Source organism: Bos indicus x Bos taurus, chromosome 15 (genome assembly GCF_003369695.1).
Source record: "Bos indicus x Bos taurus breed Angus x Brahman F1 hybrid chromosome 15, Bos_hybrid_MaternalHap_v2.0, whole genome shotgun sequence".
Classification (NCBI taxonomy): domain Eukaryota; kingdom Metazoa; phylum Chordata; class Mammalia; order Artiodactyla; family Bovidae; genus Bos; species Bos indicus x Bos taurus.
In genome coordinates this window covers 13,828,497-13,853,413 of record NC_040090.1, presented here as the reverse complement: position 1 = coordinate 13,853,413, position 24,917 = coordinate 13,828,497, and positions in this window count along the sequence as shown.

The following is a 24,917-nucleotide window of genomic DNA, read 5'->3' as shown; positions in this document are numbered from 1 at the left end:
AAAAGATTGCCTAAAGTAATTCTTTAGAGTGTTCATCTCCAAATGTTTCAAGATTTTTCAAGAAGTCCAATGCAACCCTAACTACTGTACCATTTGTAATAAGCAGTATGACTGTCTTGCCAACCTAGTTCAAAAATCTACATCCCAAATTTTTCTGAATCACAATTAGGGTGTCTTGGTTACACTGTCTTTAATGTCAGGTATGTGATACTGAAACTGAGTAGGACCCTGTGGGACCTTCCCATGGACAGAACCCTAGACTCCCCTGCTTGCCTCTTGTTTATAGAAAACCTCCTGGTTCTTTCCCAAGTCCCAAAGAACACATTTAATCAAAGAAGTGAGAAAATGCAGAAACAAAGGAAAACAGTCAAGCAAGACAGAGTATTAATAGTTCATCCATAAAACAAAAAGTCAAGGAAATTTAGTTCCTCCTCAAGTGCTATCCGGAGAAGGCAATGGCACTCCACTCCAGTACTCTTGCCTGGAAAATCCCATGGACGGAGGAGCCTGGTAGGCTCCAGTCCATGGGGTCGCTAAGAGTCGGATACGACTGAGCGACTTCACTTTCACTTTTCACTTTCATGCGCTGGAGAAGGAAATTGGCAACCCACTCCAGTGTGTTCTTGCTTGGAGAATCCCAGGGACGGGGAAGCCTGATGGGCTGCCGTCTATGGGGTTGCACAGAGTCGGACACGACTGAAGCGACTTAGCAGCAGCAGCAGCAAGTGCTGTCTCTGATCTGTTTTGCAGATAATAAAACCCTCATTGAGTGGAAAAAGTTAACTGCATGCTGACCACCAGCACATAGACTCCAGATAGATAGGGACCAAGAATTTGGTGATGCTGACTCCTGAAATACCACACAGTTACCTCACAACCAACCAATCAGAATAATGTCTACAAGCTGATCAGGGACCCTCACCTCTCACTTTGCCTTTAAAAACCTCTTCCTGAAAGCCATGGGGAGTTCAGGTCTTTTGAGCAGGTCTTTTACTTACAATTTTTTTTTTTCTTTCCCAAAGAAGGGAAGGAAAACCATCAGCACCTTTCACTCATCTCCTAGTCAATTCACTCCTGCATCTGGAACAAAGTACAAGAAGAAAGTACTATTCAAATAAACACAGTGTAAATCTTGATTTCTGAACACTAACTCCTGAACTCATGGGGATCTTTTATTCAGCACCAGGGATCTCTCTCCTTCTCCATATATATTTGCTTTTCTTCCTGATCTCTGATCACTATTTACTTCACTCCTGAGAGTCACAATTACATTTCCTGTTGCAGTCATGAGCATATTGAGTATTTTAAGCTTTGATTTAATCCAAATGTTTATTAAGCTCTTTCTGGGGAAAGAAAATTAAATTATTTTAGTAAAACTAAACCTATATTAGTACACCAGTAAGCATGTAATGTTTATTACAGCTCAGAGATTTCAGCAAATGCCTTTTAACTGAACTTGTTTTGTAGCTGTCCCCTAGCAAGTGTGTGAAATTCTATGGTAATTAGCAATTAGGCACCGGCATGAACTGGGATGAACGTTAGTAAATGATAAGTGCATGAACTGTCTGGAAATAGTGACAATGAGGTAAGGAATTGTGAATGGACTGAAGAAAATGGTGTTTATTTCTAGTGATTTCATACTTACCTATAGGTTTCAATATCATCCATATGACAGCTCAGTTGATGAAGAACCTATCTGCAATTCAGGAGACCCTGATTCGATTCTTGGGTTGGGAAGATCCACTGGAGAAGGGATAGGCAACCCACTCCAGTATTCTGGCCTAGAGAATTCTATGGACTGTACAGTCCATGGGATTGCAAAGAGTCAGACATGACTGAGTGACTTTCACATAGGCCAATAACTCTCAAATTCTTATTTCTTGCCAAGCCTTCGTTTAGTTTCAAGCTTCTTGAAATCTCCACTTTAATGTCTTATAAGCATCTCAAGTTTTATGTACAAGTAATAACACTTACGTACTTTAGCCACAACATACTCATCTCTAGTCTTCCTCATCTCAAAAACAACAAATAACACATCGACCTAACTGTGTGATTGAAAATCTGTGAAAACTAGAAGATTTTTAAAGAATATGAAAACAGCAACTAAAGTTATTTTCTTGAAATTCTTCTGCTTTTATTGTATATAAATGGATACTAACTAAGGCAGATATCTATTATAGTATATTACTGTTAATTTTTCCTGCATATCACCTTATTTAAGAAACACTCCTAGAATTTTATTGTTTTCTGCAAATGGACTTGAACGATTTTTTTTAAATCACTTGAAAAAATTATTTTATTGATATCTAAAGTATAATTCTCTCTAGTAAACCACAGGAAAATGTTCTATATATTTATCTTTCTTTGGGGGTAATATGAAGCAAATTCCTAAAAATATATATATTTCATTCTGTGTATTAACAGCAAATATAAGATAAAAGGTAAAAACATATGCCATTTATAATAGTACAATATTATAAACCTGGGAATAAAATTAGCACATGATGAAGACTTCTACACAGGAATTCAAAATGCTATGTTTCATAAAATGAAAGATTTATGAGGTTTATTTGCAAAGACAATATTTTGAGTTTAATGCTTTCCCCCAAATTTAGATTTAGTTCAATTTCAATAAAAATTTAATAAGAGTTTGGGGAAACTTGTAAATTTGCCCAAGGTAAAGCTAAAATTTATTTTGGAATACAAATGGTCAACAGGAACCAAATATTTTTTTAAAAGATGAGAAAACTTGTTTACTGAATGTCAAGACTAATTATAAAGCTGCCATAAATATGAAAATACACACTGATAAAAGAATGAAGACCCAGAGGGATAGTATGGGGAGGGAGGAGGGAGGAGGGTTCAGGATGGGGAGCACATGTATACCTGTGATGGATTCATTTTGATATTTGGCAAAACTAATACAATTATATAAAGTTTAAAAACAAAATAAAATTTAAAAAAAAAAGAAAATTTAACTTGGAAAAAAAAAAAAAAAGAATATATACCTGGATTACACTGCCAAATTGCTTTCCAATGTGGCTGTACCTTTTTAAATTAACACCAGCAGTATTTGAGAGTTCCAGTTCCTCTGCATCCTGACCAACACTTGATATACTCGCCTGTTTTAATTTTAGCCTCTTTAATAAATGTATAGCAATATCTAAAAAAAGAATGAAGAGATAAACAAAAGATCTACAGAATAAAAGCTCAGATACAAGCTCACATATAAGTGGACCCTTAAATGTATTACCCCAATATTGTTCCTGTTTACTTGTTAAGTCATGTCCAACTCTTTTGTGACCCCAGGTACTGTAGCTTGCCAGGTTTCTCCATCCTTTGGATTTCCCAGTCAAGAATACTGGAGTGAGTTGCCATTTCCTTCTCCAAAAGATCTTCCCAACCCAGGGATCGAACATGTATCCCCTGTGTTATAGGTGGAGTCTTTACTGCTGAGCCACTGGGGAAACCATTGCTACAGAGCGATAGACAAATAATTCAGTTCAGTTAGTTCAGTTCAGTCACTCAGTCATGTCCAACTCTTTGCAACCCCATGAACCGCAGCACGCCAGGCCTCCCTGTCCATGAGTAACTCCTGGAGTTTACCCAAACTCATGTCCATTGAGTTGGTGATGCCATCCAACCATCTCATCTTCTGTTGTTCCCTTCTCCTCCTGCCCTCAATCTTTCCCAGCATCAGGGCCTTTTCCAATGAGTCAGCTCTTCGCATCCAGGGGCCAAAGTATTGGAGTTTCAGCATCAGTCCTTCCAATGAACACCCAGGACGGATCTTCTTTAGGATGGACTGGCTGGATCTCCTTGCTGTCCAAGGGACTCTCGAGAGTCTTCTCCAACACTACAGTTCAAAAGCATCAGTTCTTCGGAGCTCAGCTTTCTTTATAGTCCAACTCTCACATCCATATGTGACTACTGGGAAAAGACAAATAATAGTGTTCTCAATAAAAGATGCTGGAAAATTACCTACATGGAAGAAAAGGTGGAACTTAATTCTACTTCAGAGTTTTAAAAAATCAAATTGTGGTAGGTTTTTAAAAGAAATGTAAAATAATGTTAAGGTGAAAAGTAATATGTATTTTAGATTATTTAGTAAAACATGTTTTTGAGTTCAAGACAGGCAAAGCCTTTTTCTAAAAATAAGCACAAAGAGAATTTTTAAACTTAATGAGAAAAGATGATAAGCTTGGCTACATTAAAATTAAAACTTGAATTCATCAAGAGAATCCTGCTAAGAGAATGAAAATGCAAGCCATAGAGTGGGAAAAATTATTTACAACAAATATAGCTCAAAAGCTACACACACACATGCACACACACACACACACACACAAAGCATTCATATATACATGCACATATACATGTATATGTATATATCCCACATATCTCTAATACATGTATGCATCACACAAATGAATTTAAAGAAAACTCAGTAGGAAAATGAATAAGATTAAAGTAGCATTTTATAAAAATATACATTCATAATTATAGCTATACGATAAATGTTTGTAATAACATAAACTGGAAGCAACACAAAATTTATTAGTAAGGGTATGAATAAATAGAATATTCACATAAAGATACAATCAATGTAATGGAGTGAACCACCACTAGATACAATAGAGATAACTTTAAAAAGCAAATTTAGTGAAAAAAGGAAGTACAAAACTATTTTAAACTTCAAACACAAACAAAAGTAAGCAATATAATCTTTTAACCTGCATAAAGTGGTACAAGGGCTTCCCTGTGGCTCAGCTGGTAAAATATCTGCCTGCAGTGTGGGAGACCTGGGGTCCAACTCCCTGAGTTGGGAAGATCCCCTGGAGAAGCGAAGGGCTCCCCATTCCAGTATTCTGTCCTGGAGAATTCCATGGACTGTATAATCCATGGGATCTCAAAGAGTCAGAAACAACTGAGTGACTTTCATAAAGTTTTATAAGGTTAAAAATGGCTCTTCATAAAATAAAAAGTCATCATTTTTTAGTTTATACTAAATTTTGTGGTGTAAATATTGCCATCACAGCTGCTTTTCTAGTTAGGGACATTGAAGATCTGAATGTAAAATTGGGCAAAGATGCAAAGAATAGGGCCCTAAGAGCTAACACTCAGTGGCTCCCACATACCACTGCATTCACAGGTGGTGAAGCAATTAAACATTCCTACAGAGCAAAATGAAACTTTTAAAAATTGTTCACTTTTTTAGGAAGCTAAAAATTATTTTCAGACACATATAGACTGAAAACATGAGAAAGATTTTATTCAACTCATTAAGGATGGAGGGAGCTGATTGGAGGCTAACCTGGTTCAAAGGAGAATTAGAAGAAAAATGATTATCAGTACACCTTAAAAGACTTTCTAAAATAGTCTACTCAGTTAGAAGCAAAAATGATTAATGACTTACAGGACAACACATAACCTTTGGGGTTATTTTTCTACTTGACAGAAATTATTTGCAATTCTATTGGATAAGATCTACAAGTTAACACGTAATTTATGAGTGTGTGAGCCTTTATTTAATGGCAACATGCACAGTCCATACACAGCCATATTTTTCTAGACTGTTAAATAATTTGTTGCAGAAGTTTCAATATAAATTTGAAAGAATTACTGTCCACACTTTTGTTTTACTTCTCAGTTGTAAATAATTGTTCTTAATGACCCCACCAATAAGATAAAATATAGTCCCCAAAGGTTATTCTTGATCACCAAAATGATAGCCCCTAGAGGTTTGGGCTTAATTATTTATAAAGGGCTACAAGAAGTGTTAATTAACCATATACAAACCTCCTTGATTATACAGTACTGAGCAAAAACTGCCTTGAGTGTACATTACTAAACATGCTCTGAAATAAGAAAACTAATTTCTATCTCAAAATTTCATTAAGGAATCTCAAATTGGAAAATGTAAAAGCCATTATTCTCTCTCTCATCTTGAGGCTAACCAAACAAAAACATTCTCTCCACTAGATTTCTCCTATAGTGCTTTTTTAATTTAGTGATTTTTCTCTCTGCTCTTTTTAACTAAAATTAACAAACTAGTCTGATTCATCTAAAGATGATTCTTAATAATACAAACTTGCCATCTTACATAAAATAGATTTCTGAGCTAGCAGTTTTTGACTTTCTCTTTCTCCTAAGACTAACATCATTAGTACTCAAACTTTGGATTCAAAAGTGCTCCACAAATCCTCAAAAATTCTGAAAAAACTAAGTGTTTTTGGAGAGTTTCTTTCTCAACAGTCACTGTATTAGGCACTTTAAATATTCATTTATTAATTTGCTTTAAAATAGTAATACTAAATCCATAGCATATTGATGACTGTAACATGATTTTTTAAACTATATTCCTTTCAATGTGAGAAGAGTATGATCATTTACACTTTAATGTCTCCTTAATAAAATATATTTCTGCACTCAACTTGTCAATTATTAAAGTTTATGTAGGACAGCTGTCCTCACCAGATACATGTTTGGAAAAGCAGAGAGTATTTGAAGAACATTTTTAGATTATTGTGGATATTTTCCTTTGATATTACTTCAAAACATGATATGCTTTTTCTAAAGGTTGTCTGCAGTGTGGAATGTGATATCATATCAGTAAATTTTCCACATTGTTTCATACTGTTTCCATTGATTTATTCTATGTTTTAAGTAGGTACTTTATTCATTCTTCCCCTTATATTAATAAGATCTCCCATTGGTCATTTGGAAAATATTAAATCACTGGGTTATACAGATCTCCCAAGATTAAACACAATTGATCATACAATATCAAAAATTGTATTAGTTAATACCACCGGTGATTTTTACCAGAAAAATCTCTTACTCTTAGTAAGTTCTTAAGATCATAGTAATAGACACGAATTTTATAAAATTATAAGTTTTGTTTGAAAACTCAAATTTTATAATGACATCAAAGGCTTTCAGTTTTTCCTTGACTTAATAGTTGTACTTACTCAGTTTAAAGAAAATGTTTGCTAAGTATCTCAATTTGAATAAATATGTCTATTTATCATTCTGTCAAGAAAAAAGTGGGCAGCGATGAGATTAAAGAGACAGTAGCAATTATACTAGCAAGAGAATGATAATACTACTGAGAACACACTGAGTCATATTTGAATATGCATGTATTTACACACAATACCTACCACCTTTACAAATTCTAGAAATCATAAAAACACTTTCTTTTAGCTGTCTGAAAAATATTTTCATCAAATACCATACATCCTCTAAACAGATCCTTGTATTCCCATAAAAATGGGAGTAAAAAATATGTCAATATTATTATGAAAATAGCTTTGATTGCATAGATACTCATGAAAAGAGCCCCTTCATGACAATGAACCACACTTTTTAGAAATATTCAGCTAGCACAAATAAAGTATTAGACATTTAGTTTTATCTCCTGGAAATATTGGAAACATTTAATCTATATACACTCATACAATAAAGTTTTCTTGAATTAAGAGATACTTTAATCTATTAATAGCTTTAAACATATGAATAAAAAGATTTCTCATGCATACAAGGATTTACAGACAGCAGCCATTCAGAAAGCTTAGAGATTAGCCTAGTAAAAGTAAACCCAAAAGCATAAGAAATCACAATTCCATATCTCAAAGAGCTGTTCTCCGTTCCAGTGGGCAGTAAATTTCACAAATTGACTAACATAAAATAGTCTAAAAAGACTTGATCCATGGTCATAGGATATCCAACAAAGAATAGATCTTGCCATTCAACTGAAATTGTCATATAGTCACATAATCCAGAATACAATCTTTGCTGCTCCCACAATGGAATAAATTATCAACTGTGTACAAATCAACTTGACATGTACCTATAGTGCTCTCTTTGCTAATATGTGAGACAACCTAATGTCCCAAATTAAGACATAGATTCATAAGTCACTGAACCTTGTGATGGAAAAGGCATGGCCATGACCCTGAGTTAGGCAAGATGAAAACAAAATAATCTATCAGAAAAAAATCAAAATTACAAGCAAGAACACAGGCTTAGAGAAATAGAGTCAACAAAATTAAGATTCTCGTGTCTCCTGAGAATCATTTCAGGGGCTGTGGCAAGATTTGCCTGAGCCCGTGAAGTGTCTTTCTCAGACAAGATGATTTAATTGCCTCTGGCAGGTGAGTCCTTTAAACTTTTGGTGAATTGTTCAAAGCTGTCAAAATACAATTTATAAACACTTTAAAAAGTGATAAATGTATGCCAAACAGGTAGTTTACTAATTAGTAAGCATGTTCAAATGATACTTTAGGAAACAAAATACTTATACTTGGAAACATAGTCTGAAATGTGTGTACTAAATCAGAGACAAAACTTGTTATAGTCTACAGGGCAATAAAATTGTAATCTTTAGGGTTCTATTTTCCACCAGAAAGTAATTTTGACTAGCTAGGTCTACAAGTTAACAAATTAATTTGTAGCCTTGTCCTATAATAACAAATAGTCAAATCAAATAAAGTTAATTATTCTAAAAATTGATTATTGGGTGCTTTAAACCAGAGGTCCCCAGTGCTTTGGGTACCAGGGACTGGTTTCATGGATGACACTTTTTCCACAGACTGGAGCTGGGGGAAGATGGTTTTGGAATACCTCAAACACATCACGTTTATTGTGCTCTTTATTTCTGCTATTATCATATCAGCTCACCTCAGATCACCAGGCATTAGATTCCAGAGGTTCGGGACCTGTGCTTTAAATAATTTCTCACTAAGATATTTAAAGGTCATGCTCTTCACATTGTCCTTACTTCCAAAATTTAAATACTTTATCATGCTTTATAGTCTGCATATATTTGCAATAAATAGTGTATTACGCATTTCTAAAATATTCCTTACTTACCCATTTAATCTGGAAAATGTCTTTCTAACCTTTTGGATCCAGGCTACTGAATGCTTAAATGACCATGTATCCAATCTTTGTTTCCTTCAGATTTCACAGAACTGGTTTAAGAACAGTTCTCATCTGGGGTTGAAACTTGACTAGTTGAAATACTGAGGTCAGACAACAGCAAAAGAAAAGATACAACTTAAATCTTGGCAAATATAGAAGAATAATAATCTTGTCACTACTGGGTCTCAAATGAGAGAACGTAAGAATGATTAAAATGTGCTTATAACTTTCTATTATCTGCTTGTAGTGATGGACAAGGAAGCCTGGCATGCTGCAGTCCTTGGAGTTGCAGAGTCGGACACGACTGAGTGACTGAACTGAACTAAACTGATGGAAGTTCAGAAATCATCAGCTCCATAACTCTAAGAACCCATAACCCAAGATGCAATTGTGTTAACAATTAAAGCTTCATACAGCTATAGACTGGTTCCAAATAGGAAAAGGAGTACATCAAGGCTGTATATTGTCACCCTGCTTGTTTAACTTATATGCAGAGTACATCATGAGAAATGCTGGACTGGAAGAAACAAAAGCTGGAATCAAGATTGCTGGGAGAAATATCAATCACCTCAGATATGCAGATGACACCACCCTTATGGCAGAAAGTAAAGAGGAACTAAAAAGCCTTTTGATGAAAGTGAAAGTGGAGAGTGAAAAAGTTGGCTTAAAGCTCAACATTCAGAAAATGAAGATCATGGCATCCGGTCCCATCACTTCATGGGAAATAGATGGGGAAACAGTGGAAACAGTGTCAGGCTTTATTTTTTGGGCTCCAAAATCACTGCAGATGGTGACTGCAGCCATGAAATTAAAAGATGCTTACTCCTTGGAAGGAAAGTTATGACCAACCTAGATAGCATATTCAAAAGCAGAGATATTACTTTGCCAACAAAGGTTCGTCTAGTTAAGGCTATGGTTTTTCCTGTGATCATGTATGGATGTGAGAGTTGGACTGTGAAGAAGGCTGAGCACGGAAGAATTGATGCTTTTGAACTGTGGTGTTGGAGAAGACTCTTGAGAGTCCCTTGGACTACAAAGAGATCCAACCAGTCCATTCTGAAGGAGATCAACCCTGAGATTTCTTTGGAATGACTGATGCTAAAGCAGAAACTCCAGTACTTTGGCCACCTCATGCGAAGAATTGACTCACTGGAAAAGACTCTGATGCTGGGAGGGATTGGGGGCAGGAGGAGAAGGGGACAACAGAGGATGAGATGGCTGGATGGCATCACTGACTCGATGGACCTGAGTCTGGGTGAACTCCAGGAGTTGGTGATGGACAGGGAGGTCTGGCGCGCTGCGATTCATGGGGTCGCAAAGAGTTGGACACTACTGAGTGACTGAACTGAACTGAACAGCTATAGAAAGTAACATAAAACCTTACTTGCTTGATATAGTGGTAAATGATTTATTATAAATGATGAGTATTCTATCTTTCTTTCATGATTGGCTTAACTCTAGGAAGAGAAACTGTTATTGACATGTGACAAAAATGAAATCAGTACACTGAAGTGATTCCATTCCAGTACTATAAATAACATTTTGTGTGTGTTTGTTTGTATTGGACTCTACGTGACCCCATGGACTGTATGTAGCCTGCCAGGCTACTTTGTCCACGGAATTTTCCAGGCAAGAATACTGGAATGAGTTGCCATTTCCATCTCCAGGGAATCTTCCCAATCCAGGGATCGAACCCGTATCTCTTACATCTTCTGCATTGGCAGGTGGATTCTTTACCACTGTATCACCTAGGAAGCCCATAAATGGCATTAGTTTTGCTTTAATGTGTTTTGAAGCTAACATTAAAGCCACCTTTGACAATTCCATCTATTATCTTAACATGGAATATTGTGTAGGCAAGTTTATAGTGCCCTGCTACTAGTAATAACCAATGAGACATTTGTTAGCAGTTCCCCAAATAATGTCTTGCATATAATCTTCAAACTTAAAATATAGATTCCTCAAATTTTGCCATTTTCCTAAAGTTCTTTACTTCATCTTATGCTAAGGTTGAATGAAGAATAGTCTTTAAGTTTCTTTGCAGCTGTGAAAGTTTATTCTAGATACAGAACCTCAGAGGAAAAAACCCTTCCTTTCACAGTGTTCTCCACAGATTGTCTTCAACTTAGTTTAAATAAAACATTCTATATATGAAACATAATAGATTTCTTGGGGGGAAGACAAAAGTAAATCATGTCTAGTTGGAGGAAAAAGCTTTAAAATAAAAAAAGAAACTCTTTAGAATGGACTCCTCATATACTTAGCCCACATCCAGACTAGCGTCCCTGATTTTAAATATGTCCTCTTTGATGTTTAAGAGAGCTTCCCAGGTGGTGTAGTGGTAAAGAACATACCTGCCAATGCAGGAGACATAAGAGGCGTGGGTTTGATCCTTGGGTCCAGAAGATCCCCTGGTAGAGGAAACGGCAACCCACTCCAGAATTCTTGCCTGGAGAATTCCATGAAGAGAGGAAACTGTTCAGCCCATAGCATCGAAAAGAGGCAGACACAACTGAAGCAGCTTAGCACACACACCTGTTTAAGAGAAATAGGACCAGATTGAAATTTTAAAAAAACCAAGCACATATCTTTTCTCAGGATATGATTTGGCTCTATAAATTCTGTCAACCTTCTCTCATTCTACTTTCCGTGACCAACATCAGCAGGGTAAAGCATGACAGAATTGCATTATCAAGGCCAAGAATAGCCAAGGTATTATTCAAGAAGAACAAAGTGAAGGACTTCCCTGTTGGTCCAACGGTTATGACTCCCTGCTTCCAGTGCATGAGTGCAGGGGATGCAGGTTTGATCCCTGGTCGGGGAACTAAGACCACACATGCCACATGGTGCAGCCAAAAAAATAAAAAGACGAGAAAGAACAAACTACTATAGAAATATAATCTTCAAAAGAGTGTGGCAATTTACCAAGAATACACAAATTATGCAATGAAACACAATAAAGATATGAACATATGTGTTAAACCAATTCATTAAGAATAATGGTGAAAGGAGAGTATTTAATTGTACTTGACTTTGTTTTTAATTGGAGGATAATTACTTTACAATATTGCATTGGTTTCTGCCATACATCAACATGAATCAGCCATAGGTATGCCTATGTCCCCTCCCTCTTGAATTTCACTCCCACCTTCCACTCCATCCTACCCCTCTAGGTTGTCATAGAGCACTGGGTTGAGCTCTTTGTGTCACACAGTAAATTCCCACTGGTGCTGCTGCTGTTAACTCGCTTCAGTCGTGTCCGACTCTGTGCAACCCTATAGACAGCAGCCCACTAGGCTCCTCTGTCCCTGGGATTCTCCAGGCAAAAACACTGGAGTGGGTTGCCATTTCCTTTCCCAATGCATGAAAGTGAAAAGTGAAAGTGAAGTCGCTCAGTCATGCCCAACTCTTAGTGACCCCATGGACTGCAGCCTACCAGGCTCCTCCATCCATGGGATTTTCCAGGCAAGAGTACTGAAGTGGGTTGCCATTGCCTTCTCCAAAAATTCCCACTGGCTATCTATATTATATATGGTAAAGTATGTGTTTTCATGCTACTCTCTCAGTTCATCCCACCTTCACCTTCCTCCACTGTGTCCACAAGTCTGACCTCTATATCTGCGTCTCCATTGCTTCTCTGTAAGCAGGTTCATCAGTACTGTCTTTCTAGATTCCACACATGTGTGCTCAGTTGCTTCAGTCATGTCCAACTCTTTGCAACCCCATGGACTGTAGCTCACCAGGCTCCTCTGTCCATGGGATTCTCCAGGCAATAATACTGGAGTAGGTTGCCATGACCTCTTCAAGCAGATCTTCCCAATGCTGGATTGAATCCATGTCTCCTGCATCTCCTATATCATAGGCAGATTTTTTTACCCACTGAGCAACCTAGAAATCCCTCTAGCTTCCGTATATATGTGTAAATATATGATATTTATTTTTCTCTTTCTGACTTACTATACTTGGTATAATAGGCTCTAAGTTTATCCACTTCGTGAGAGCTGATTCAAATACATTCTTTTTTATGGCTGAATAACATTCCATCGCATATATGTGTCACAGCATCTGAGAAAGGACAATATTTTAAATAAAGGCTGTTACGCAAGTTGACATCCATATAGGAAATAAACGAACTTCATTCTTCCTATGATAGCAAAGGTTCATTACTAGATGTGCTGCTGACATTGTTATGAAAGGTAAATTTAATGCAAACTTTTGAAGAAAACAGAGAATCCTCCTAAACTCAGATTAGACATAGCTATCTCATGCTGAATTTTCAAAAATACTCCTAAAAAGGGGAGGGAGGTAATACATAGCAATGTATGAAGAAGGTGAAGAACTTTTTTCCATCAAAATGGGTTCTAAGAATGAAAAGGCAACATACAGAATGAAATAAGATGTCTATAGCACATATATTTGATAAGCATCTAGTTCGCAAAAGATAGCAGAGGAAATTTTTACAACTTGATCAAAAATCAGTTTAAAATAAAGTAAATTTGAGGAGGTACTTCATTAAAAAAAAAAGGATGAATATAAGTGGGCAAAAACATATGAAAAATGTCCTATTTCACTTGTTATCAGGGAAATGCAAATTTAAATTACAATAAAATTTGACTAGATACTTAAGGGACATTCTAATGTAAAAGTGATCATAGCAAGAGGTATCAGGGAACTGAAGTGATAGGGCGTCTTTATTTTACACTGCTGGTGGTAATACATTCTTAACAAACTATTTAGAACATTACTTGGTAGTACAAACCTACACTGAATGCAGTCTGCTGCTGCGGCTGCTAAGTTGCCTCAGTCGTCTCCGACCCCATAGACGGCAGCCCATCAGGCTCCCCTGTCCCTGGGATTCTTCAGGCAAGGACACCGGAGTGGGTTGCCATTTCCTTCTCCAATGCGTGTAAGTGAAAAGTGAAAGTGAAGTCGCTCAGTCGTGTCTGACACTTCGCGACGCCCTGGACTGCAGCCTACCAGGCTCCTCCGTCCTTGGGATTTTCAAGGCAAGAGCGGGTTGCCATTGCCTTCTCCAATGCGTGTAAGTGAAAAGTGAAAGTGAAGTCGCTCAGTCGTGTCTGACACTTCGCGACGCCCTGGACTGCAGCCTTCCAGGCTCCTCCGTCCTTGGGATTTTCAAGGCAAGAGTGGGTTGCCATTGCCTTCTCCGATTAGAGTGTTGAAGCAGCACTATTCAGAAGAGACACAAATTGAAACAATACAAATCCCCATTAAGAGCTAAAGGAATAAAGTATGACCACTCCATGGTCAAACATGGAATACTCTACAGAAATGACAATGAATGATTTATAACTGCCTGAAACAACATGGTTAAATCTCAGATATATTATTTTGTGCCAAAGAACCAAATATCATAATATATGGTTCTATTGATGTATAGTTTAAAAACAGGCAAAATTAATTTATGATATGAAGATCAAAATAATGATTACCCAGGGAAAGAAATGAATAGATGACTGCATGTTAGATTTTTCTGGAATGTTCCTAACGTTTTATTCCTACATCCCATTGCTGGTTACAGGTGTAGTCAGTTTATTGATCCCCCCACTTTAAATTTGTACTTTTCTGTATATGTTATATTTCAACAAAAATGTCAAAAAAGAAGAAAAATATTTTCAACATTTTTCCAAAATCTTCCACCAATACATATTCCCAAATTGCAATATTCAGTTTAAAAATAAAATCATTTTCAATATGTTGTATTGAAGGGCAAAGTAATTTCAGCAAAGGAGTTGTTCGGGCTAGACTATACCCTCCAAGTTCTGCCCCGATTTTTCCTATCAAAGGAGAAAGGATATCACCTTACTCTTCTTAAAAGTTCAAGTGTTCTTCCAGAAATCACCAAATAAAACACAAACATACACACAAACACATACACACTCCAGAGACAGACACTCACATACAGCTTCTAAGGAAATACAATTATTCTCAGACTCAACGAGGTCTAAATCCATATTAATAAAGACTGATTGTCTTCCTAAAGCAATAATCAGTAGAGATATTACATGCCACAAATGAAGAAACTCTTTTATATTATTATGCAAAGCTATTTCAATCTTATTTATACCTTTATCTGGGTTTCCCAAACTATATCCAGAGACATAATTGTTCATAATAAAGTACCCTGTTATTGTCATTTCTCCCCCCAGACACCATTTGTTTATCTTTGTTCAGGCTAAATAAGAAACTTGCTAAAGAAGCTAGAGTTTTCAGTGTTCCACTAACTCAAGTTGGAAATGATTAGGCAAGGGCAACACACAACTGCACCGAGGTCAGTGCTGACGTTTACAGCAAATGTCCCCATGGCACCTCTCGTCTGATTTAAGAGGAACTGCAAGGAGATCCAACCAGTCCATTCTGAAGGAGATCAGCCCTGGGATTTCTTTGGAAGGAATGATGCTAAAGCTGAAACTCCAGTACTTTGGCCACCTCATGCAAAGAGTTGACTCATTGGAAAAGACTCTGATGCTGGGAGGGATTGGGGGCAGGAGGAGAAGGGGACGACAGAGGATGAGATGGCTGGATGGCATCACAGTGATGCCAATGGACGTGAGTCTGAGTGAACTCTGGGAGTTGGTGATGGACAGGGAGGCCTGGCATGCTGTGATTCATGGGGTCGCAAAGAGTCGGACATGACTAAGCGACTGAACTGAACTGAACTGAAGGTTTCCCAGGAGGTGCTAGTGGTAAGGAACCCACGTGCTAATGCAAGAGATGTAAGAGACACTGGTTTGATCACTGGATCGGGAACATCCCTTGGAGGAGCGCACGGCAACGTACTCCAATATTCTTGCCTGGGAAATCCCATGGACAGAGGAGCCTGGAAGTTTACCGTCCATGCAGTCACAAAAGTCAGACACAACTGAAGTGACTTAGCAGTACTGAGAGTAAGTCTCCTGTGTTTTCTGAAGCCAGGAGAAACCTGCAGATGTTGACTCTTTTTGGCATATAAAGCTATCTTAAACATATCATTATTTTAAAATACAGTTTTTAGAAAAGTGGTTGGAAAAAGTAAGGTTGGATCTTTATTTTATATAATAGAACACCTAGTCTATATTCTGCCCAATAAACTTAGAAGTATGTGTAAAAATGAGCAGTCTTACAATACTTTAAGCAGGAAAAATAAATATAAAAGGATGACACTCTATGGGAAAATAATCAGAGAGGAATAGGGTGACATATAAAGTGCAAGTTTTGTAAATATTTTAAACCCCAGAATAATCAGAAATAACATTAAAAGATTAAAAAATAAGCTTGCAAATTTTGCAATAAGTATGATCAAAGTTAAATTTTAATATATAAAAATGTCATACACCTTAATTTATTAACATATATAGCTTTAAAAACAGAAATAGATGCGAAAGAATAGGTATGTTTTTAAAAGAAATATATTACTCTAGTATTGTAATAATTATTTTTAAAAAAGTAATACTATTTGCCGCCAAAAAAAAAAATTAGGACAAATATTTTGTGAGAGAGGTTATAATGTGACCAGAAATGATTACTACTGGTGAAACATAAAGTTGTGGTACAGATCTGGAAATTATTTTGGAGTCCACATAGAGAGAACAAAAGTATTTCCTATATCCTTTGTGACAGAACTAAATTCCTCAGAACTTTATGGCAGTTTAGGTGAGCATTCAGTTCAGTTCAGTCGTTCAGTTGTGTCCGACTCTTTGTGACCCCATGAATCGCAGCACGCCAGGCCTCCCGGTCCATCACCAACTCCGAGTTCACTCAGACTCACGTCCATCGAGTCAGTGATGCCATTCAGCCATCTCATCCTCTGTCGTCCCCTTCTCCTCCTGCCCCCAATCCCTCCCAGCATCAGAGTCTTTTCCAATGAGTCAACTCTTCGCATGAGGTGGCCAAAGTACTGGAGTTTCAGCTTTAGCATCATTCCTTCCAAAGAAATCCCAGGGCTGATCTCCTTCAGAATGGACTGGTTGGATCTCCTTGCAGTCCAAGGGACTCTTTCAAGAGTCTTCTCCAACACCACAGTTCAAAAGAATAAATTCTTCAGCGTTCAGCCTTCTTCACAGTGCAACTCTCACACCCATACATGACCACAGGAAAAATCATAGCCTTGACTAGACGGACCTGTGTTGGCAAAGTAATGTCTCTGCTTTTGAATATGCTATCTAGGTTGGTCATAACTTTCCTTCCAAGGAGTAAGCATCTTTTAATTTCATGGCTGCAGTCACCACCTGCAGTGATTTTGGAGCCCAGAAAAATAAAGTCTGACACTGTTTCTACTGTTTCCCCATCTATTTCCCATGAAGTGATGTGAACAGATGCCATCATCTTCATTTTCTGAATGTTGAGCTTTAAGCCAACTTTTTCACTCTCCTCTTTCACCTTCCTCAAGAGGCTTTTTAGTTCCTCTTCACTTTCTGCCATAAGGGTGGTGTCATCTGCATATCTGAGGTTATTGATATTTCTCCCAGCAATCTTGATTCCAGCTTGTGTTTCTTCCAGTCCAGCGTTTCTCATGATGTACTATGTATATAAGTTAAATAAACACGGTGACAATATACAGCCTTGATGAACTCCTTTTCCTATTTGGAACCAGTCTGTTGTTCCATGTTCAGTTCTAACTGTTGCTTCCTGACCTGCATATAGGTTTCTCAAGAGGCAGGACAGTTGGTCTGGTATTCCCATCTCTTTCAGAATTTTCCACAGTTTATTGTGATCCACACAGTCAAAGAATTTGGCACAGCAATAAAGCAGAAATAGATGCTTTTCTGGAATTCTCTTGCTTTTTCTATGATCCAGCAGATGTTGGCAATTTGATCTCTGGTTCCTCTGACTTTTCTAAATCCAGCTTGAATATCAGGAAGTTCATGGTTCACATATTGCTGAAGCCTGGCTTGGAGAATTTTGATCATTACTTTACTAGCATGTGAGATGAGTGCAATTGTGCAGTAGTTTGAGCATTCTTTGACATTGCCTTTCTTTGGGATTGGAATGAAAACTGACCTTTTCCAGTCCTGTGGCCACTGCTGAGTTTTCCAAATTTGCTGGCGTATTGAGTGCAGCACTTTCACAACATCATCTTTCAGGATTTGAAATAGCTCAACTGGAATTCCATCACCTCCACTAGCTTTGTTCATAGTGATGCTTTCTAGGGCCCACTTGACTTCACATTCCAGAATGTCTGGCTGTAGGTCAGTGACCAGGGGAAAAGAACTAATTTACAAATTGATAAAGGGATTGTTCAGTAATTTATGTTGCTCATATGTTACAGAATTTTATTAATCAAATATATTGTTCTTTTGAAGAATACTTAACATAGCCTAATGCTAAAAGCAAATATTGAATTAAAAAAAGATATAATAATGCATTTTCAGGATAATAATTTAATGCCAATTTTACTAACATATATCTTTTCTACTTTATTTTTATCCATCTATTAGTACCCATTTCTTCATTATTCATCTGATGAGTGAAAACATTGTCCGTATAACAAATATTAATTTTTGGATATTAAAATTATCAAAAATTTAATCTCTTTTTTTGTATTCTTATTCAAGATTTCTCAGGGAACACTTTTAAAATCAAAATCAAATGTTAAATTATTATAATGAAAATAAATAGATTTATACCTATTAAGTGTTTTCACATTTGCTTTACTTATCTCATTGTAAGTAGGTAGGTGTTAGTGGCTCAGTTGTGTCCGACTCTTTGCGACCTCACATACTATAGCCCTCCAGGCTCCCCTGTCCATGGAGTTCTCCAGGCAAGAATACTGGAGTGAGATGTCATTTTCCTCTCCAGGGGATCTTCTCAACCCAGGGATCAAACCCAGGTCTCCTGCATTGCAGGTAGGTTCTTTACCATCTCAGCCCCCAGGGAAGCCCTATCTCATTGTAGTTTTCAAAAACTAGAAACAACTATGAACAAACAAATGGTAAATTGATCCATACATGATAAAAGTAGATAACATTGCTTAAGCTGAGTTTGGAGATTTTAAGAAAGTCGCTACACAAATGAAAAATGGCATTTTATTATCTAGTTATGGCATAAGATAAAATAGCTAGCATTTTATTTTTATATACAAAAATAAATTTATGGCAAAATTAAAATTCCAAAGTAATTAACTACTGTCTTTTCCATATATGTCTTCACTGGAAATGATAGGCACCCAGCGGGAAGAAAACCAGCACTGACTGAATGGAAACGTGTAATAAAATAAAGGAAAAAAAAATGAGAGGATATGAGAAATGATGTAAGAAGATGCAATTAATCATGCTTTAACTGGCCTCAGAGAGACCCATTTTAAAATGCAGGCTTTCACTTGACAGGACCCGTTTTTCTCTATGAAGTGGCCTTTAGAAACCGATTGAAGTTTAAGACATCATCTAGGGTGAGAAGGGCCTTTTGTTCCTTATTATTTATTTTACCTTCACATCTCACCACCCTCACACGTGTTATCAGCAGGATGAGGAAGGTATTCTGCTAGTTTTCCAGCAGCCGTGTATCCTTTGTTGGCAGCTAGAGTGGGATTATTGAAGGGCACTTGCTAAATTCGCATAGCATTATGAATTATGAGAACCACAATTTAAAAAACTGTTGATTTAATTTTGCTAAGATTCCTTTTTGTAGCCACATTGAAAGCAAAGATGTATTCATAGGCAACACATCTTGAAAAAAATGTGCTTCATTTATAACTGAGCCAGATAAGCACGCTGGACTTGTATTTAGAATGAACAATGGCACCACGATGTGGTAAGACATAAACACAGGTTCCAGAACACTGGCCTTGTTAAATATGCATAAAATGTGAGCTTCACCATACAGATGCATTTCCTTACTTGAAAGAACCTCATTTGGTGGTAAACTAGGGAGTGAAAATGCAGTGATTAAAAGTTTTAATAATATATGTATCAACAAATAGTATATATATAATATATATAATATAATATACATAATAATATATATCAACAAAATGTTTTAATAATATATATCAACACAGAAAAAGATGAAGACTAGGAGGACAAGGGATATTTCTTATTCATCTCTTCCTAAGCACTGAGCAAAAGAATCAGGAAAATGTGGCACTATATAATTCAGTCATGACTTTAATCATTTAACAAATATTACATTTCTACTATGGCAAATCTAAATATGGGGGAGAGAAGGGGAGGGCCTATAAAGTAAGGGAACCATATTCTAGTGATAAGGATAGTGTTTTTTGAATGAGTGAATATACCAACTTGGGTAAATTCAGCTAAAGAAGTGGGGAAAATCAGATAAGCATAAAGAATTTGAATGCATCTTTTTATTGTATGCATATTATTTATCCGTACTTCAGATTTATAGAGCATTTGTTTTATCAAAACTTTAGATTTACTGATTATTACTTTACCACACAGCAACACTCGAAGAAGATATTAACATATATTGTGAATTTAAATTCAGATAGCATCAATAAATTAAATATCACAGTAAAGTGAGTCACACAAAAGTTTTGGCTTCCCAGTGTTCAAAAAGTGTATTTACACTGTACTGTAGTCATGATTAAGCAACTGAACAACAGTAACAGCAAAGTATTTCTTTCAAGAAGACACTGTTCATCCATGAAAAGCAATTCCTCACCCATTCAATTTCTATCATGAAATTGCAGCAATTCAGTCACATCTTCAGGCTCCACTTCTATTGCTAGTTCTTTCCACCTACTTTAGTTCTTTCCACCTACTTTTTTCTAGTTCTTTCCATCTACTGTACTTCTTCCACTGAAATCCTGAATCCTTTTAAGTCATCCATGAGGATAGGGATCAACCTCTTCCAAAGTCCTATTAATATTGATTATTTAATCTCTTCCTGGTGAATTCTTTCCATAAGTTTTTCAATTTATTTCTCCAAGAACCATCAGAAGAATCATTTATAGGCTATAGCCTTGTGAAAAATATTTCTTAAATAATAAAATTTGAAAGTCAAAATTAACTCCTTGTATCATGAGCTGCAGAATGGATGTTCTGACAGCAGGAATGAAAACAAAAGTAATCTCCTTATACATCTCCATCAGAGCTCTTGGGTAATCAGGTGCATTGCTAATGAGCAGCTATATTTTGAAAGGAATATTTTATTTTCCTGAGCAGTAGGTCTCCATAGTGGGCAGTAAATCCTTTTGTAAACAAATGTGCATTCATATAGACTTTGCTAGTCCATTTCTAAAGCACAGGCAGAGTAGAGTTAGCATCCTTCTTAAGGGTCCTAGGATTTTTGGAATGGTAAATGAGTTCTGGCTTCTACTTAAAGTCACCAGATGCATTAGGCCCTAACAGAAGTCAGCCTGTCTGTCCTTTGAAACCTTAAAGCCAAGCATTGACTTCTCCTCTCTAGCTATTAAAGCCCTAGATGGCATCTTCTTCCAAATATAAGATTGTTTCATCTATGTTGAAAATCTGTTGTTTAGTATAACCATCTGTATTAATTGAGCTAGATCTAGATAACTTGCTGCAGTTCTATGTGAATACTCACCTTGCTTCACCTTGCACTGTTATGGTATAGAAATGGCTTCTTCCCTTTATCCTCATAAATCAAACTCTGCTGTCTTCAAAGGTCTTTTTGCAACTTCCTCACCTCTCTCAGCCTTAACAGCACTGAAATGAGTTGGGGCTTCTTTTTTTGTGTGTGAGGGTAGCCTTTGATTCTAAGAAATATTATGGCTGGTATGATCTTCTGTTCAAATCACTAATACTTTATCCATACTAGCAATAAATCTGTTTTGCTTTCTTTTCATTTATTGGTTCACTGGAGCAGCACTTTTAATTTCCTACAAGAACTTTTCCTTCACATTCACATCTTGGCTAGCTGGTGCAAGAGGTCTAGTTTTGGCCTATGTGGGCTTTTAGCATGCCTTCCTCATGAACTTTAACCATTTCTAAATTTTGATTTAAAGTGAGACTTGTGACTCTTCCTTTCAGTTGAACACTTGTAGGGTTATTAATTGGCTTAATTTCAATATTGTACTGTCTCAGGGAAAGATTCTGTGTCTCATCTCTCTCCCTGAGGAGAGGGAGAGAGATTCTCATCTCTCTCCCTGAGGAGAGGGAGAGAGATGAGGAAACAGCTGGCCAGTGGAGCACTCAGAATGTAACAGTATTAAGTTTACCACCTTTCATGGCACAGCTTGTGGTTCAGTTCAGTTCAGTCACTCATGCGTGTCCGACTCTTTGCGATTCCATGAATCGCAGCACGCCAGGCCTCCCTGTCCATCACCAACTCCCGGAGTTCACTCAGACTCACGTCCATCGAGTCAGTGATGCCATCCAGCCATCTCATCCTCCGTCAGTCCCTTCTCCTCCTGTCCCCAATCCCTCTCAGCATCAGAGTCTTTTCCAATGAGTCAACTCTTCGCATGAGGTGGCCAAAGTACTGGAGTGTCAGCTTCAGCATCATTCCCTCCAAAGAAATCCCAGGGCTGATCTCCTTCAGAATGGACTGGTTGGATCTGCTTGCAGTCCAATGGACTCTCAAGAGTCTTCTCCAACACCACAGTTCAAAAGCATCAATTCTTCAGTGCTCAGCTTTCTTCACAGTCCAACTCTCACATCCATACATGACCACTGGAAAAACCATAGCCTTGACTACAGCTTGTGGTACTTCAGCACAATTACATTGGTAACATCAAAGATCAGTGATCACTGTTGACCATAACAAATATAAGAATAATGAAAAAAAAAATTGAAATATTGTGAGAACCACCAAATGTAACACAGAGACATAAAGTGAGCAAAGGCTGCTAGAAAAATGACTAAAGAAGATGCTAATCTGTTACAATGAGAGTATAGTGAGGCTCTAGGTCTATTGGAAGTCAAATCTTCTACCATCTTTGGCCTATTTGGTTCCAATCAGTCTGTGTCATGTCCTTGGGCTTTTAATTTCCTACAAGAACTTTTCCTTCACATTCACATCTTGGCTAGCTGGTTCAAGAGGTCTAGTTTGGTTATGCCCTGCCCCCTTCCCCCTGCAGCATGCCTATGGTTGCCTATGTTGATGTTCAGTTTCTTCATTTCTGAGGAAACTTCTGTAAGCTTCTATCCCACTACAAACAATAATCAGTCCTCCAGCACAAACAGAAGGAAAAATAGATTTTACTGTTTTTTCTTGAATTGTCTGTTTATCAATGTTTCTTGGGGGTATTCTGTTTGTCACCTACTTTTTTTCAAAGTCTTAGAAGTTCCTTAGGATCAGGACCTCTTCTAGAACTCCTGGTGTCACTGTTTCCTCAATAGGACTCAGCATTCTTTCTGACTAGTGCCATTTGAGAGGTTACTATAGGGCAAGTCACCCTTTCTTTATTGTCCTATATCTTTATTTTCCATGACACTATTATATAAAACATACATGTGTATCAGATGTAATTAAAGGCTTGAGAAAATGAATGTAATTACAGTGTGGGAGGAGAAAACTTAGAAATGCATGCCACATAATAATTTTCTTAGAGAACAAGGGTAGTTATTCAACAGGTTAAGCTTTAAGGAAGCGAGTGGGGAAGAAGGTCACTTTAGAGAAAGACTGTTTTTATCCTAATTTCTTTCATTCCAACTTTTTTCTCTCTTCAAAAATTGATCTAACCTCTGCTATTTTGCTAATCTTCTCTACTCATAAAATTTCGTCTCATGCCAAGCTCCATAGTCCTTCCTTTTTAATCAGGTGGGATGAATACACTTATAGGTGTATCAGGACAGGTCCAGATAATAATCAAAGTCTCCATTTGAGAGAAAAGTATATTAATTACATGCTGAGAAGTACAGGGAATATCTTGTCTTCTTGACTGGATGATGAGAATTAAATTTTAGAATGCTTTGACTTCACCCCCTTACACAGTATTATATGTAATCTTAATGTCCCACGGTCATCACCAACTTGTACTTTGCATGGAAAATTGCTTTTTTAGTTGATCTTAGAGTCCACATGGGCCAATTTTACAACTTTCAAACAATGAAATATAACCCTCTTCTTCTGTTCTTCCCTTGAGGGTTTCCAAGCCACTTCATCAAAGTATCTCCTTTTCCGCTGTCCTAACGCTTCAGCAGGTGCTCTTCATCTGTATCCAGAATTGTTATGGCCATTAGCATTTGAATTGATTCAAGTTCCTGCTAGTTCTCATCATCGCCTAAATTCTTGTTCCACTTTTCCTAAAAATTATAGTCTGCACTTCTGCTGATTGTCTGTTGCAAGTTCTCGAGCAGCTCAGTTGGTGATAATCCACCCACAATGCAATTCAAGGCATGGACTCTTCCAGCATAGAGTATTTGCAGCTGGGTGACTGTCTCATGTCACTTTTCCAGTGTTCCCTTCTTTTTTCCAGATATTATGGCAATTTCTCCCTTATTTTCACTTGTACTCACAACATAGTGGTATAGGTCCAAATATCAATACATTTTGAATTTCCACACTTAGCTCCTTGGTGGCAGGATGCCCTTACCATATTTATTTGGATTTCTGTTAATAAAGATATTTTCTTTTCACCTTTGGCTATCTCAACCTCTGTTTTAAAATTAAGGAATGGGAACTAAGTCAGTACAATGTGTAGGACTTCTTTACTTTGTGCCAGAGATCAAAATATGGCATGGCTCATGAGTACATCATGAGAAATGCTGGGCTGAATGAAGTACAGGCTGGAATCAAGATTCTTGGATAAATAGTAATAAACTCAGATATGCAGATGACATCACCGTTATGGCAGAAAGCAAAGAGGAACTAAAGAGCCTCTTGATGAAGTTGAAAGAGGAGAGTGAAAACATTAGCTTTTAACTACGCATTCCAAAAATGAAGATCATGGCATCCAGTCCCATCACTTCATGGCAAATAAATGGAGAAACAATGGAAACAGTGAAAGAGTTTATTTTCTTGGGCTCCAAAATCACTGCAAATGGTGACTGCAGCCATGAAATTAAAAGATGCTTGGTCCTTGGAAGAAATGATATGACAAACTGAGACAGTCTATTAAAAAGCAGAGA